This window comes from Nicotiana tomentosiformis, chromosome 11 (genome assembly GCF_000390325.3).
Source record: "Nicotiana tomentosiformis chromosome 11, ASM39032v3, whole genome shotgun sequence".
NCBI classification, from domain to species: Eukaryota; Viridiplantae; Streptophyta; class Magnoliopsida; order Solanales; family Solanaceae; genus Nicotiana; species Nicotiana tomentosiformis.
The window spans coordinates 31,410,703-31,427,102 of record NC_090822.1 but is presented as its reverse complement, the minus strand read 5'-3'; the positions used below and the strand labels follow the sequence as shown (position 1 = coordinate 31,427,102).

The following is a 16,400-nucleotide window of genomic DNA, read 5'->3' as shown; positions in this document are numbered from 1 at the left end:
TAACAGTTCTATGGGGTCCAAGATACTGGCTTAGACGGAACTAAAATCAGAATGTAATTGCGGTTTCTAAGGCATATCCCATAACGAAAAATAAGTAAATAAGAATAACTCATCATTAATCTAAACATCTCCATAAGAATTTTATTTTTTCTCTCCGTGCGCACCTATTTTTTGACTATATATAAATTTTCACACTTTTATTTTAGTATTTGAATAGTTTTAAGTTTAATTTTGATATTTTAACTTTTATATTATTTTATTAGTAGGCTTTATTAGAGAATATGTAATATTTTTTACAAAGTCTATTACGTAGAGGGCGGAAGAATTTATTTGAATCACGGAACAAATCTAATAAAAAAACTTCCTACCTTCCCTACACCATTTCTTTGTCTATCACCCACCTACTACACTATTCACGTGTCACTATTCCTTGACCCATCATTCATTTTCAACACTCCTCTCATCTTTTCTTAATATATGTACACACACAAAGAGAGGGAAAAGACATAGAGAGATCTGAGGGAAAACAAGAGAATAAAAACACAGTTTCTCTCTTCTTCTTCCTCACCATACATTCATCATCTTCTTCTAAACCTCCATAAAAATCGGCGATTTTCTCTACCACTTAAAACACCCTTAAAATCCATGAAGAACTCCATGGAAACTGGTGACTAGAGCTCCAAAAACACACTACAGGACCTCCAAAAAATAGCTCATTTCTCCTCCTCAAACCCAACTGATTTTCCATCGATTTTCAGCTATAAGCTCCTTTAAACATTACCCTAGAGCAGTCCCATTTGCACATAAACAACAACTTCAAGGTTGAGTTTGAGTCCGCCGGCGAGTTTAGGTTCGAGCGAGCTTCAGTCTTGGTTCGTGAGTCCCAAATAAATTTTGTTGATATGATTGTTGTAGAGACTTTGTACCGATTTTAACATTGAAGAATAGATTGGTTGTAGTTCTCTTCAAAAAGGTTCGTTCCTATTTCTATATTGCCTTTTTTGCTTTAGTCATTTTCTCTTTTCAATTAAATGTTCCACTGCTCTTGACGTGTTTGGTGAGTCCCATGTGATCATTCTGCTACCTTGATTTATTTGTTTCATCATCTTTCCTTAAGTTTGATTTAGTTGCTATCTCTCTTTGATTAACTATGGAGATCAAATGAATGGTATTGGTTAATTAAAATTTAAATTATCCATGAATTGTAAGAATAATGGTTCATATGTTAAATGGGCAGTATGGGGGCCAATTAAGAACATTAAATTTGGGCTTTAGCGTTTATTTAGGCAATGGTAGTAACTGATAGTTTCAACAAAAGGATTTAGGCCAGAAATTTTTGCAAATAGATTTTAAGGTAGTAGACCATCTAACTTTGACTTGGTCGCTTGGTTTGGAACTAAATGGGCTGCCAGTTCACCTTTGGATATAACAACTACTTGGGCTCCATTTGAATCTTGCTAGCCTTTACTTAATTGCAATGTTAGTTTACTAGTCAAGTACTCAATAATTTGCATATTTCTATAAATGGTTAGTCAACTTAACTCCTCAAAACACTTTGTTCATCAAATAAATTCATATCCATAACTCAGGGCCCACAATAATCCAAAATTGGAATAAGGAACTTATAAACATTCGTAGCATGCTTTAGACGCGATTAATAAAATATCGTGACTATGAGTACGGCTCCCGTGGCATGGTCACGATACGTAAATCCCAACTCAAGTGCGCGTTTAACGCGACTTGACCACAACTTCAAGCAAATAATTAAAATCAACATGTTGTGGATTGCGGGTGCATTTCACGTGACGTGATTCACAATATGTACAAAATAAATGAGTGTGCGACATCGTGACTTGTTCAAACAAATCCCATAAATATTAAAACGGTTAAATAAATAATTAAAGGTGGATAGAAGATAAAACGCACAGTAGGTTTAAAATATGTAATAAATCAGATAATTAGGCCAATTATTAATAGTTATGTGACCATGCTAAGCCCACAGAACTCGGGAATGCCTCACACCTTCTCCCCGATTAACAGAATTCCTTACCCGGTCTTCTGTGTTCACAGACCGTAAAAATAGAGTCATTTTACTTGATTTGGGATTTAAAATAAATCGGTGACTTGAGATACCATAAATTATCTCAAGTGGCGACTCTGATCAAATAAATAATCCTATTTCGATTAAAGTCACTTAAATTGGAAAAACTCCCTATCCCTCGGGAAAAAGGAGGTGTGACAGCTTTGGCGACTCTGCTGAGGAACTAACTAGAATTCACGCTTGTACATGTTGAATTTTATTTGGCTTTATTAATTTTTAATATACTGTGATTTATGTGGGCCTAATGTGCTACTTGTCTACTTTTTACCGCTTTAATATTGTTGAACTGTACATTATAAATTGTCATCTCACGTACCAACCTCTGAGTCTTCTTGAAATTAAAATTGGACATTTTCTTGACATAGCCCGCTTTCTTTGAGATAGCTGAGGAGCTTGTCACCCGGTGAAGGATTTTAGTCACACATATTTTAGGCGGGGAACACCACCAGCTAAGCCGGAAAGCAATGTTACCGGTACGCTGACACTCCTCGACTCGAGTTGTTCGCCCGAGTAAGCCAGTCTAGATACTTTCTTCACTAGGATTTAAACCTAAAAGAACAAACCTTATGCCGGATATCCCTAGTAGGTTCGCTTTATTTGCATCACATGTATTTGACTTAGCCAAACTCGGCACAGGGGACGGGTCCGTATAACACATGTATCATTTTTTAGACCATCATGTTCACTTATGTGCTACTTGCTGCATCATTTGGAAGGCTTGATTTCATTGTGGACTGGCTTTAGAAAATTAGTTGAGTGGAATTGAAAAAGAAAAAGAAATCATTCTCCTAGTTTTGTACAAAATGATCTGTTTTACTATAAATAAATACAAGACAATTTTGAAAAAAAAATCGAAAATGGTCAAAATCTATCAAGCCTTGTACCGAACAACGCGGGTCTGATTCTCACCGGATGTGAGATACGTATGCAAACCTCATCGGTTTCGGCCCCCAATTTAAAAAAAAAATAAAATCCAAAAATATTTTCCTTCTTTTCCGAAGTCTATCCTTCAAAAAAAAAAAATTAAATCAATATCCAAAATATTTTCTTTCTTCTTTAGAAGTCGTTCTTTGGAAAATTCAAAGGATAAAAAAAATCAAAATCTAAAAAAAAATTTCTTTTTCTTTAGAAGTCTTTTCTTTCAAAAATTTTCAAAGAACAAATCAAAAAATAATAAAATAAAACTAGCTTATGTAATTTATTCTCGGTATCCCGAACTACGCAAAGATTTGATTCATATTTTCACATGATACGTAGGCAACCCACATCAAGTTCGATGAACCATTTTTAAAAATTCAAAATCCAAAAAAAAATTGATAATAATTGACTCAGCCCATTCTAACGTGTTCTTTGTTTTGAATAGTAAAGAAAGTTTGAGGTGGTTGGTTTGTGGTAAGCTGACAACACAAGATCCAAGAAAAAAAGACAACTGACATGGAAGTTGTTACGGCTGCTCAAGAGGCTCAGGGTCAGAGGGTTCAACAAGAGTCTACCGTGGTTGAGGAAAATAGAGTACTGAAGCAGCAAATGACTGAAATGTGTCAAGCATGGGCCAATGGCCAAGGACTGCCTTTTCCTATTCATGGTTTCCCAGAGTTCATATCCATCCCCACTACTGTCACACCCCAAAACCGAGGAGCGCGACCGGTGCTCAACCGAGTGAACCCGACTGAGCAAGCCTGTTAGATTTCATTCTACCCAAAATCATCCACAAATGGAGATAATACCTATTTTCATTAATTAGACAAAATGGTGTTCACATCTACAATAGCAATTCATTTCCAATAGCTTCATCATTTTTAAAGTCTCAATGGACAAGTAATACAACCACAACATAACATATTTTGTCTTCCCCAGCACTAATACACAACCCACACTATGTCTATAGAGCCTCTATAGATAAAGAAGAGTACAATGATAATGCCAGCAACAAGGCCCCGGCTACACCCCAAACAAAATACACAAAGAACAAAGGATTTATGACCCCGGAATGAAGTAGGGCTCACCAAGTCAGCTGGGAAGAAGGTGTACTGCTATCACTGATCAATCTCTCCTGCTGTGGAACCACCTGCATCCATTTAAAGATACAGTGCCCCCGGCAAAAGGGACGTTAGTACCGTCGAATAGTACTAGTATGAAAACTAAACACAAATTTAAGAATTTAAAAATACAAGATAATTATGATGAACCAGTGCGGAAATAGATAAGATAGATAACTGTCTCAATCATAGCAAGCTTATTAAAAGCTATCAACAACATTTATAGGATTTAAGATGAAATCCTATGTAACCATCTTCACACAAAGTGACCCCGCCGCCTCACCCGATGTATGCAGGTGGAGGTGTACGTACAATACCACAACTCTAATCAAGCGTCCCTGCCGCCTCACCCCAATGTATGCGGGTGGATGTATAACCACAGTACCAAGAACCTACACAAAGCGGCTATGCCACCTCACCCCAATGTATGCGAGTGAAAATGCATCAACGATACCAATACCAACACAAAGTGGCTATGCCGCCTCACCCCAATGTATGCGGGTGGAAATGCATCAACGATACCAATACCAACACAAAGCTTTGCCGCCTCACCCTAATGTATGCGGGTGGTGGTGCCACAACAATACCAAAACTATACACAAAGCGGTCGTACCGCCTCACCCTAATGTTAGCGGGTGGAGGTGCAGTCCCACAATACCATAATCCCTACACAAAGCGGTCATACCGCCTCACCCCAATATATATACTGGTGGAGGTGTATCACAGTCACAATCTCTATACCATAATCCCCACACAAAGCGGTTATGCCGCCTCACCCCAATGTATGCGGGTGGAGGTGTATCACAATCACAATCTCTATACCATAATCCCCACACAAAGCGGTCATGCCACGTCACCTCAATGTATGCGGGTGGAGGTGTATCACACTCACAATCACTACACAACTTGGCATAATAACTTTCACATAAATCACGACTAGAAATTATAACATGTGGATACATTATCCATAGTTTGGGACACATCCTCAATTTATAATGCAATATGATAAGATCATTTGAAACACGAATTGAACATATATCTTCATCACAAAACTTATCGGAATACTCCATTTATAATCAACATCTCGGAACTTACAAGGATATTGGGAATTTCAATTCTTAAAGAAGGGTTTAGCCAACATACCTCAAATTCTTCCCTTAATGATACTACAACAATGAACTACACTAATCAACTTCAATCTACAATAAAAATATCCAATGAGACCAATATTAGTAACAAATCCCATAGGTTCAATGTATTCATAAATTTCATCGCCAAGATTAACATTCACCTTCTCTCTTATTTTCTCAAAAGTACTATTCATGTCATGAACTAGATTTTTATAATCCAATATTTCAACCATTAAAACTTGCAACAAATGCTTCAAATAGTTCTAACTACTCATATTAAATGAGTTTGAAGCATTGGAATTACCTCTAGTAGCTCAATCTTGAAAAATCACAACTTTGGTGATTTTTGTGTTCTTGAGGATTTGATGATGAAATCTTGTATTTGGATGTAAGAATGATGTTAGAAATCATGTATATTGAGTAATAATCAACCCAAAACATCATTAATAACTTACCTTGATTGATTGGACTTGATTTGAGCTCAAAATCGTCCCTTCACCTCAAGAACCCTAACCCCCAAATACTCAAAAAATCCCCCTTCCCCGACCTTGTATTTATAGGCTCAGATTTTTGGGTTTCGGATGCGGCCCTGGATGCTTTGCATCCCCACTTCACTCCTCTTTGAAGCTCGGATGCGGACCTGGGCTATGGTAGCACTTCACTGCCAGCCTCTCTTTCGGACGCGGCTTCGGATGCTTCGCATCCGCAGGCTCCTCCGCTAGCCTTTGGTAATTTGATCATAACTTCTTGTAGGAATGTCCGAATGACGAACGGTTTGAAGCGTTAAAAACTAGACTCAAAGAGATTTAATTTTATAAGTAGATCACCTCATAAGTCGTTATAATTTGGTAGCAGAATACATTTAAAGTAGGGTCTTGTGCGAATTGAGACATCCTTTCCACTTAATGTATCCTACTTGTTCCACACGAATTCTTTCCATTCACAAAACTCCTTAGTATGTTTCAACATACCTTAAACATATACGTTTCATTTCGAAATAATGTGGTTCTATCCCATGGGTCTCCTTTAATACTCTAATACGTTATTCCCAAATGCCGTTGGCGTACTTTAAAATATTAAATTGTTAGAAAACTATTCCGGGGCCTTACAACTACTACCATTCCAGTCTCATTGTCTGATCAATCTTATCCACCTGGGCTCAGTATTTATCTCAATTGTACGACTACAACTGGAACTTCTGTTGCGCGCTCCCAAAGTGTGCCATTGACAATCAATCAGACAACCACTACTGTTATGCCTATCTTCACCTTCCCATAGCCGACGGTAGTGCAAAGGAAAACTCATGAGTCACAATTTGCTACCCAGCAAGAACAGTATCACTCTCCTGAGTACCACTCGTACCTATTTGATCTTCCTGCAAATATTGAAAAGCTTGCCCGAAAGATGGCATAAGAATAAAAGACACAAAGAATGAAAAGCTTAGAACAACAGTTGAAAAACATTCAAGGATCTATGTATGTTCCCTGATGTCCACTTTCTACCTATATAAGAGGTGTGGGAGGAATGCTTATTCTGGGGAAAGCCTTACGGGAGTAGCCTCCGAATGGTTTATGGATCAAGACACATTTCGCTGGTATGTATGGGATGGGATGACATGGCCCAAGCCTTTGTCAGACAATTCCAATACAACATCGACATTGCCCCAGACCGCAATTCCCTTTCAAACCTAAAGAAGAAGCCAACTGAAAGTTTCAGGGAATATGCCATTAAATGGAGAGAACAAGCGAGTAGAGTTAAGCCACCCATGGATGACCACGAGTTAATCAATGTCTTCCTTTAGGCCCATGATCCTGACTATTTTCAAAACATGATGTCTGTAATGGGAAGACCTTTCTCGGAAGCAATCAAGATTGGTGAAATGGTTGAGAATAGCCTCAAGACAGAAAGAATTATAAGTCAAGCAATTCTTAAAGCCACAACTCATGCTATCCAAATTGGATCCGGTAATTTTAGTGACACAAATGAGAAGGATGAAGAGACCATGACGAAATCAGGGCCGAGAAGAGATCCTAGGGGAACATCTAAAAAATGTGGGTAGCCTCATCAGACTTCCTATGATTCCCCTGAGCACTGCTATCCACCTCAGAATCCATAATACTCTATTGATCCACCTCAGCATGTCGTCCATAATCTAGAGTCATATGCCCAGGCACCAACATACCTTAGAAGGCGAGCACCAACATCGCAAAATTCCCATCATCCTCCATAAATTTTCAAGCGTCCAATAACCCACCTCTAAGGCAAAAATATAGAGAGGAGCAGAGGACGAAAGATAATTTTACACCAATAGGGGAGTCCTATACAAACTTGTTTGAGAAATTAAAGCATTATGGCATGATTACATCTATTCCTTCAAATTATGTGGATCCACGTTCAAGAAACGTCCTTCTAAAAGGTGTGAATACCATTCCAATGCCCATGGGCATAGTGTTAAAAGCTGCCAAGATTTTAAAAGAGAAATAGAAAGGATGCTACAAGAAAAACTAATTGTGGTCCAGGACATTGACGCCACGAATATCATACATGATCCTTTACATGCACATGATGATGCACACTTTTTGGGGATGGTACGTGGTGACATGGAGCATGATAATCCTCTCGGGAACTTGTTGACTGAAGTTAATGATATTGAAATTGGAGAAGGCCCTGATGATTGTGATAAGCAAATTTGTGGCTAAATGTCAAGCTTAGCAATTAAAAAGTCATTCCCTCCTCACTAGGAAGGAATCTTGGTAGTTTGTGTTGATGTGTTTTTTCTATTATCTGGTTTATTTCAGGGTTGTGATCAAGATTTTATTTGTTTTATTGAGTCAAACCCTTCTATCCCTCTATTTTGTCTATGTGAGTCTTGTCTGTTTGTTCTGTTGCTATTTTCATTATATGGGTTATTACAGGTTTGTATCTCGGATTTTAGGTTGCTTGTTTTGTTGTCAAATCCTTCTATCCTCTATTAAATAATATATAGTTTGTCCTTTTGTGTCATTCTATGCTTAGTTTTTTTTGTTGCTAGTTCTAGTGACATGGCATGCATGCAGAATTTTTGGCAAGATCTTAGAAAACTGATTTGGTCTTGAATTGAATAACTAAGAAAGATACTCTTGAGGATGAATAAATAATGGAAATTCTTTGAAAAAAAGTCCGAGTGAAGTTTTGGTGGAACTAGAATTGTTATACCTGTGGAGGTTAAGGATCTTTACCTTCAAATCGTTATGAAGATCACGTTTGAGGATGTTGAATCAATTGAAGTTTGGTCAAAAGTTTTGTATTAGTGGAGGGAAAGTGTCTTTCGAACACGACAAGACCAAAAGGCGAACATGTTCGTCAATGATGTATTTGCGAAGAGGTAATACGTTTTGCACTCTTGAGGCTAGGAGGCCATTTTTCTGCTACCCAAGCACTTTATACCCTTCGTTACCTCTTTTTAGCCTATGTCATTTTCTTTGACCACCCCTCTCTTAGAATCAAGTCTAGAGTCAAAATTTCAAAAATAAAAAAGAGGCAAAAAGGTCCATGTCCCAAGAGTACAACTGGGGCAATTCTTAGAAAGTTAAAAAAAATAAAGATGAAAAAATATAGTTATGTGAGATGTTTGAACTACGTTTGACCTGATTCTTAAATATAAGGATACGTAGGAAGCCTTACACGGTTCGGTCCCACCAAATAAGAATTCAGAAGAAAAACAAAAACAAATCCAAAAATCATAGTATCTTAAACTAGGGCAAGACTTTTATTTCACTTTTGAAAGAGTCGATTCCAATATTTGTAAGTCTTCAACCCCCTCATTCTGAATCTACTTTGAGCCTTATGTCATCACTTTTTTCCAACCCTATCCAAAAACCTTCCAAATAAATACCTCATGATCAGCCTTCAAGAATGCCAAGAGACGCATATAATAAGCAACAGTTGTCACATGACATAGAACACTATCAAGTTGCTCATAGAAGAAATCAAAAAGAAAAAGGAAAGAAAAAGAAAACATGAGAGAGTCTTATTAGTGAAAACCATCACGGGCACTATAAGGCGACGGTAAGTAGAGATAAATAAATGAGAGAGACTTGTTGGTGAAAATCCTCGGGGCACCACTAGTCGAAAGTGAGTCGTGAAGTTGATGCAAAGGATTGGCACTAACAAGCCCGACTACAAATGTCATAAGAAAGGTAAAAGAAAAGATTTGATCAGTTTGATAGATCAGGCCGTTAAGTCCAAAATGCATGTCATGATCATTAAGGCTAGTTATCGCAAATAATAATAATAATAATAAAAATAAAAATAAAAAAATTTTCCTTCCGTTTTCCCCGACAGGGGACATTTCTTGTTAATATTTTTTCTATGCACTGAGTCATTCCTTGTCAAAATAAGCAAGAAACGATTTCAAAATCTGCTACCAGCTTTTCAGTTGCACAAAGTAAATTTGGCTAGCACACTCAATTGTTACATTCTACATGCCTTGAGGATTCATGCAAAGGATCACCCATTAGACTCTTGTCAACCTACTTGGCTAAAGCAAGAAAAGATAACCTCAAGGTTAATCGGGGATTCTCTGCAGTATCGAACAAGGACTATGAAGTGTGCACATCGTGCAAAAGGCACTTACCAATTGTGATTCTCTCTGATAGACAAATTGCTTCAAAAGCAAAGGCCATTCAAGATATCATAAAAGGTTATCTTAGAAAAGAAATCTCTTTTTTGAGACAAGGCTCATTGAGCCACAAAACACCAATGGCATTGGAAGCAAAACAATCAGGGTTGATACAGAAAGTAAAGGTCCCTTGAAAGCAACAACAAAGTCTTCTAGCAGTGCAACCAACTACCAATGCAGTTAGTCTTCCAAGGGCTGGATGATCACAAAGCCAAGCTGCCCAAGACTCGAGGCCACAAAATGACCACCACTTTTAAAACTGACAAAACTTTATTTGTTTGAAACAGGAACAAAGTAGTGCAACGATTGTGGTTCAAAAAAAAAGAAAAAGAAAAAAAAGAATGAGAAGATCCGACAAAGGGAAGTTTCTCAAATCTTTGCCTTTATTTGTCTTGCTACTGTACATAAAACTTGCCATTTCTCTTCACATTTTTCCTCCTAGGGTAGTACATCCTAGTCTGATGGATTTTCCTCCCAATAAAAAATCTTAGTCTGATGAATCTTTCTCCTAAAAAAGACCTAGTCTGATGAATCTTTCTCCTAGGATAAAAATCTTAATCTGATGAATCTTTCTCCTAATATAAAAAAACAAAAAACCTAGTTTGATGAATTTTCTCCTATGATAGAAATCTTAGTCTGATGAATTTTTCTCCTAAGATAAATAAAACCTAATCTGATGAATTTTCTCCTAGGATAAAATAATAAAAAAAACCCTAGTCTGATGAATCTTTCTCCTAGGATAAACGTCTTAGTTTGACGAATTTTTCTCCTAAAATAAATAAACCCTAGTCAAATGAATCTTTCTCCTAGGATAAATGTCTTAGTCTGACGAATGTTTCTACTAAGATAAATAATACCTAGTCTAATGAATTTTCTCCTAGGATAAAATAATAAAACAAAAAATCTTAGTCTGATGAATCTTTCTCCTAGGATAAACGTTTTAGTCTGATGAATGTTTCTCCTAAAAGAAGAAGACCTAGTCTGACGAATTTCTCCTAGGATAGAAATCTTAGTCTGATAAATCATTCTCCTAATAAAAAACTCTAACCTAATGAATCTTTCTCCTAGGATAGAAATCTTAGTCTGATAAATCTTTCTCCTAAGATAACAAGAAAAATGAGAGCTAGTCTGATGAACTTTTTCCTAGGATAGAAGTCTTAGTCTGTTGAATATTTCTCCTAAGATAACAAAACCTAGTCCGATAAAATTTCCTCTAGGATAGAAATCTTAGTCTAACGAATCTTTCTCCTAAGATAAACATCTTAGTCTGTCGAATTTTTCTTCTAAGATAAGAAAACCTAGTCTGATGAATTTTCTCCTAGAATAATTAATAAAAAAGAAGTCTGCTTTTTTTTTTTAAAAAAGGGGGTCATTTGTTCATGCCCTTAGAAAATAAGCGTTGGGACAATTTGTTTAAAAGAATGATTTTCTAAAAAAAAAACAATCCTTCTTGGCTCGTTTTAGCATAGGGTACACAATTCCCTAGTCTCGTTTTCCAACATAGTGTCTCCACTCCCTAGTTGATTTTATTTTAGACATAGGGTCTCCTTTTCCTAGTCTTCTTTTACAACATAGGGTCTCCATTTCCTAGTTTATTTTTATTTTTAGACATAGGGTCTCCACTCCCTAGTTGATTTTTATTTTTAGACATAGGGTCTCCACTCCCTAGTAGATTTTTTATTTTAGACATAGGTTCTCCACTCCCTAGTCTCCTTTCCAACATAGGTGTTTCACTTCTTAGTTCATTTGATCTTAAATGCAGGGTACATCACTCCCTGATATCTTCTCCAACATAGGGCATACAATTCCCTGGCCACAGTTTTCCAACATAAGCTACACCAATCCTTAGTTGAGGCATCTTTTTGACAATAAAGGAACACCATCCGGAAAAAAAACACACAAAAAAAAATCATCATGATCTTTTTAGGGAACACCATTCCCGACCTTTTATTGTTTTCAATAAAAAAGCAGTTTAGAATTTTGTTACAAAAACTCACGAAATTTTCTTGGTGAAAACTGGGGTAGAAAAATTTTATTCGTTTCTTTGTTTTGGTGTCTGAGCAGGTTTTACCTCGAGACACATGGTTCGATATGACCATAGAAGAAGTCTCAATTCAGAATAAAAGAAAAGAAAAAAGAAGTGAATCCAAAATGTAGAAGTAGATGAAATGATGTGAACTACTCCAGACATGACTGAAGTCACGACTATTTCACGTTTTATCAGAAAAATTCGTAGAAGAATGAACTAACACCTGTAGCTAGCAAGCATCAAGGTTAAAATCAGAGGTTACGTGAAGAATCAGTCAAGAGTCAAGACCAAGTTTCAGAAGACTTATAGATAAGAATCTTGTAACTCATAGCTGATAGGCTTGTTTAGTTTCTTTTTATTTTGATTGTGATGTAATAACAGGACCACGAACCGGAGCCTCGACAAAACCTCACTCGACTCTCGAACTCATCACTGCATCCTTTAACCCACTTGAACTACACGCGACTTGATTTCCCTATAATCTGGGATATGTAGGTTGTCCAAAACCAGGACTCGGTTACACTCTTGCACTCTCTTCTCTTTTCTTTGTTTCTTCCTTTTTGAATAATGGTATGGTCAAAAATTAATCATACGGCTCACTTGTCTTTGCCTAAAAGCTCTTCACGTTTTCAAGCAAAGAGGGGCATGCTTTGAGCACCTAATTTTTTACTATATTTAAAATTTTTACCACTTTTGTTTTTAGTATTTAAATAGTTTTAAGTTTAATGTTGATATTTTAACTTTTATATTATTTTATTAGTAGGCTTTATTAGAGAATATGTAATATTTTTAACAAAGTCTATTACGTAGAGGGAGGAAGAATTTATTTGAATCACGGACCAAATCTAATAAAATTATTTTCTACCTTCCCTACACTGTTTCTTTGTCTATCAACCACCTACTAGACTATTCACGTGTGTCACGACCCGACATTTCCCACCGACGAGACCGTGATGGTGCCTAACATTTCACTTTCTAGGCAAGCCAACGTTAGAGAATTATTAACCAATTCCCTATTTCCATTCAGTAATTAACAATAATTAACTAAGATGAAATATAATAACTGCGGAATATCCTAAAACTATATTAATTACTACCACCCAGATCTGGAGTCACAATTCACGAGCATTCTAGAATTTACTACAAGTAATAGTCTAAAAGAAATACAACTGTCTGAATGAAAGAAAAAAATAGTGACATAAAAGGTAGACGGGTATTTCAAGGTCTGTGAACGCCGACAGATCTACCATGAGTCTCCGGACAGCGGACCAATAGCAAAATCTCGATCAACCTGAGCCGGTATTAAAGTCTACACAGAAGTGCAGAGTGCAGCATCAGTTCAACCGACCCCATGTATTGGTAAGTGTCGAGCCTAACCTCAGCGAAGTAGTGACAAGGCTAGGACAAGACTCCCACATATAACCTGAACAGTATAATCATGCTTGTGGCAACAACAGTAAATAAAGAAATAATGCAGAAATAATGGGAGGGGAACATACAGTGGGGGAATACAACATAAAGAGTGAGAATAATGAAAAGACAGAATTAAACCGGAAATCCTTAAATGAATTGAGCAATTAAAACAGCAAGGAAAACTCCACGGCATCACCCTTCGTGCTTTTACTCTCATAATATACACGGCATCACCCTTCGTGACTTAAACCTCTCATAATATACACGGCATCACCCTTCATGATTTTACACTCTTCCTTACAATATAAATAATTCATGCACGGCATCACCCTTCGTGCTTTACACTCTTCCTTATCATATAAATAAATTACGCACGGCATCACCCTTCGTGCTTTACACTCTTCCTCACAATATATATAAATCATGCACGGCATCACCCTTCGTGCTTTACACTCTTCCTCACAATTCACAAAATCAATAACAATGAATAGAGAGAAGTTTTACAAAGAAATCAATATTTCATCAATGATTACTTTCACAATTTAACATCTCAACCTCGAATCAATATTCACAATTTTAACAACCTTGGTAGAACCGAATACAAGTCTCCCAACAATTCAACAACAACAATAAGTATGGATAACAATATTTAAGACTACAAATTTGCAAGAATGAAATTTTACTCGCATGCTATGACTCGACCACAATGCATAGATGCTCGTCACCTCAACTATACATCGTATTCAACAACAAAACACGTAGCAAATACTCAAAAAATACCTATTCCCTCAAGCCAAAGTTAGACACAACACTTACCTCAATTTCGCAAGCCACTCACTGCTCAAGTACCGCTTTCCCTTTAGAGTTCATCTCCGACCCACTCGTATCTAATTATAATTAGTTTAATATCATCAATTATCGCTAAAGGAATCAACTTTAATGTATAATTACAGTTTTCCTAAGTTTTCCCAACAAAAGTCAAAAACCGACCCCGGGCCCGCTTGGTCAAAACTTGAGGTTTGGACCAATATACATTCACCCCCGAGCCCGAATATATAATTAGTTTTGGAATGCGACCTCAAATTGGGGTCTAAATCCTCAAATTTTCGAAATTCCTAAGTTCTACCCAAAAATCCTAATTTCACCATAAAATTTCTAGATTCTGGGTTGAAATCTTGTTATAAGATGTAAAAGATTGAAAGAAAAGAGTTAGGAATCACTTACTTATTATTTGGGGAATATTTGGTCTTTGGAAAATCACCTCTTAAGGTTTAGGGTTCGAAAAATTGAAGAATGAAATGAAATATCTCGTCTAAGTCCAAAGTTATCAACTGCGGACGTCGCATTTGCGACCTAAGCTTCGCAATTGCGAAGCTCGCAAATGCGAGACCCTTCACATTTCCGCTGCCTTCGTATTTGTGAAGAATATATCGCAATTGCGACAATTGGCCCATCGCATTGGTGGGCAGAAATTCGCATTTGCGAACATATCCTTCCCCAGACCCCCATCGCAATTGCAAAGAAAATCTCGCAATTGCGAGAACATGCTGGCCCCGGCCATCTTCGCAATTGTGATCGATACCTCATAATTGCCAGGCCTGCTTATTTCGCATTTGCGAAGACTGATCTCGCAATTGCGAAATCAGAGGCCTGCAACAGATACAGTTATGCCAGCAAAATTTTCTAAGTTCAAAACATCCCGTGGCCTATCCGAAACTCACCCGAGCGCTCGATACTCCAAATTGAAATTGCCCACAAGTCTAAAAACATCATACAGACTTGCTCGCGCGATCAAATCCCCAAAAGAACACCTAGAACTACGAATTTAGTACCAAATCAAATGAAATTCTCATGAACACTTTAAAATTCATATCTTCACAACTGGATGTCTAAATCACGTCAAATCAACTCCGTTTCTCACCAAATATCGTAGAAAAGTCTTAAATATCATAATGAACCTGTACCGGGCTCTGGAACCAGAATACGGAGCCGGCACTAATAATGTCAAACATCAATCAATTCTTAAAAACAAATAAATTTTCAAACTTTTAATTTTCATCAATAATTCATAACTTGAGCTAGGGATCTCCGAATTCGATTCCGGGCATACGCCCAGGTCCCATAATTTGATATGGACCCACCCAAACCTTCAAAATATAGATCCGTGCCCGTTTACCCAAAATGTTGACCGAAGTCAACTAAAATCAACTTTTAAGGCATAAATTCTTATTTTTATTAATTTTCAACATAAAAGCTTTCCGGAAACCTGCCCGGACTACGCACGCAAACCGAGGGGCAAAAATGAGATTTTTAAGACTTAAGAGCGCATATTCGAGTTCTAAAATATAAGATGACCTTTTAAGTCATCACATTCTCCACCTCTAAAACAACCATTCGTTCTCGAACGGACATAGAAAAGTACCTGGGTTGGTGAAAAGGTGGGGATATCTACTTCACTTATCGGACTCAGACTCCCAAGTAGTTGCCTCAATAGGCTGACCTCTCCACTGCACTCGAACTTAAGGGTAACTCTTTGATCTCAACTGGCGAACTTGCCGGGCTATAATTGCCACCGGCTCCTCCTCGTAAGTCAAATCCGTGTCCAATAGGACAGAGCTGAAATCTAACACATTGGACGGGTCACCATGATATTTTCGGAGCATAGACATATGGAATACCGGATGAACTGAGGATAACCCTGGAGGCAACGCAAGTCTATAAGCTACATCCCCCACTCTCTCGAGGATCTCAAACTCCCCTATATACCTAGGGCTCAACTTGCCCTTCTTCCCAAATATCATAACACCCTTCATGGGTGCTACTAGAAACAATATTCTTTCTCCAACCATGAATGCAATATCACAAACTTTACGGTCGACATAACTCTTTTTCCTAGACTGAGCTGTGTGAAGTCAATCCTGAATAATCTTGACCTTATCCAAGCCATCTTGTACCAAATTGGTACCCAATAACCGAGCCTCTCCCGGTTAAAACCAGTCAACTGGCGAACGGTATTGCCTTCCGTATA

The 16,400-nt window shown here is 37.4% G+C and overlaps 1 long non-coding RNA gene across 1 annotated transcript in view; it reads left to right on the top strand.

The window, feature by feature from the left end:
* Nucleotides 1-12,558, top strand: part of LOC104105764 (uncharacterized) — a 153,411-nt gene extending 140,853 nt beyond the window's left edge. The window contains exon 3 of the long non-coding RNA XR_011412344.1: nt 11,153-12,558. This is a non-coding gene — a long non-coding RNA (uncharacterized lncRNA). The remainder of the gene's footprint in view (nt 1-11,152) is intronic.
* Nucleotides 12,559-16,400: the final 3,842 nt, after the last annotated feature.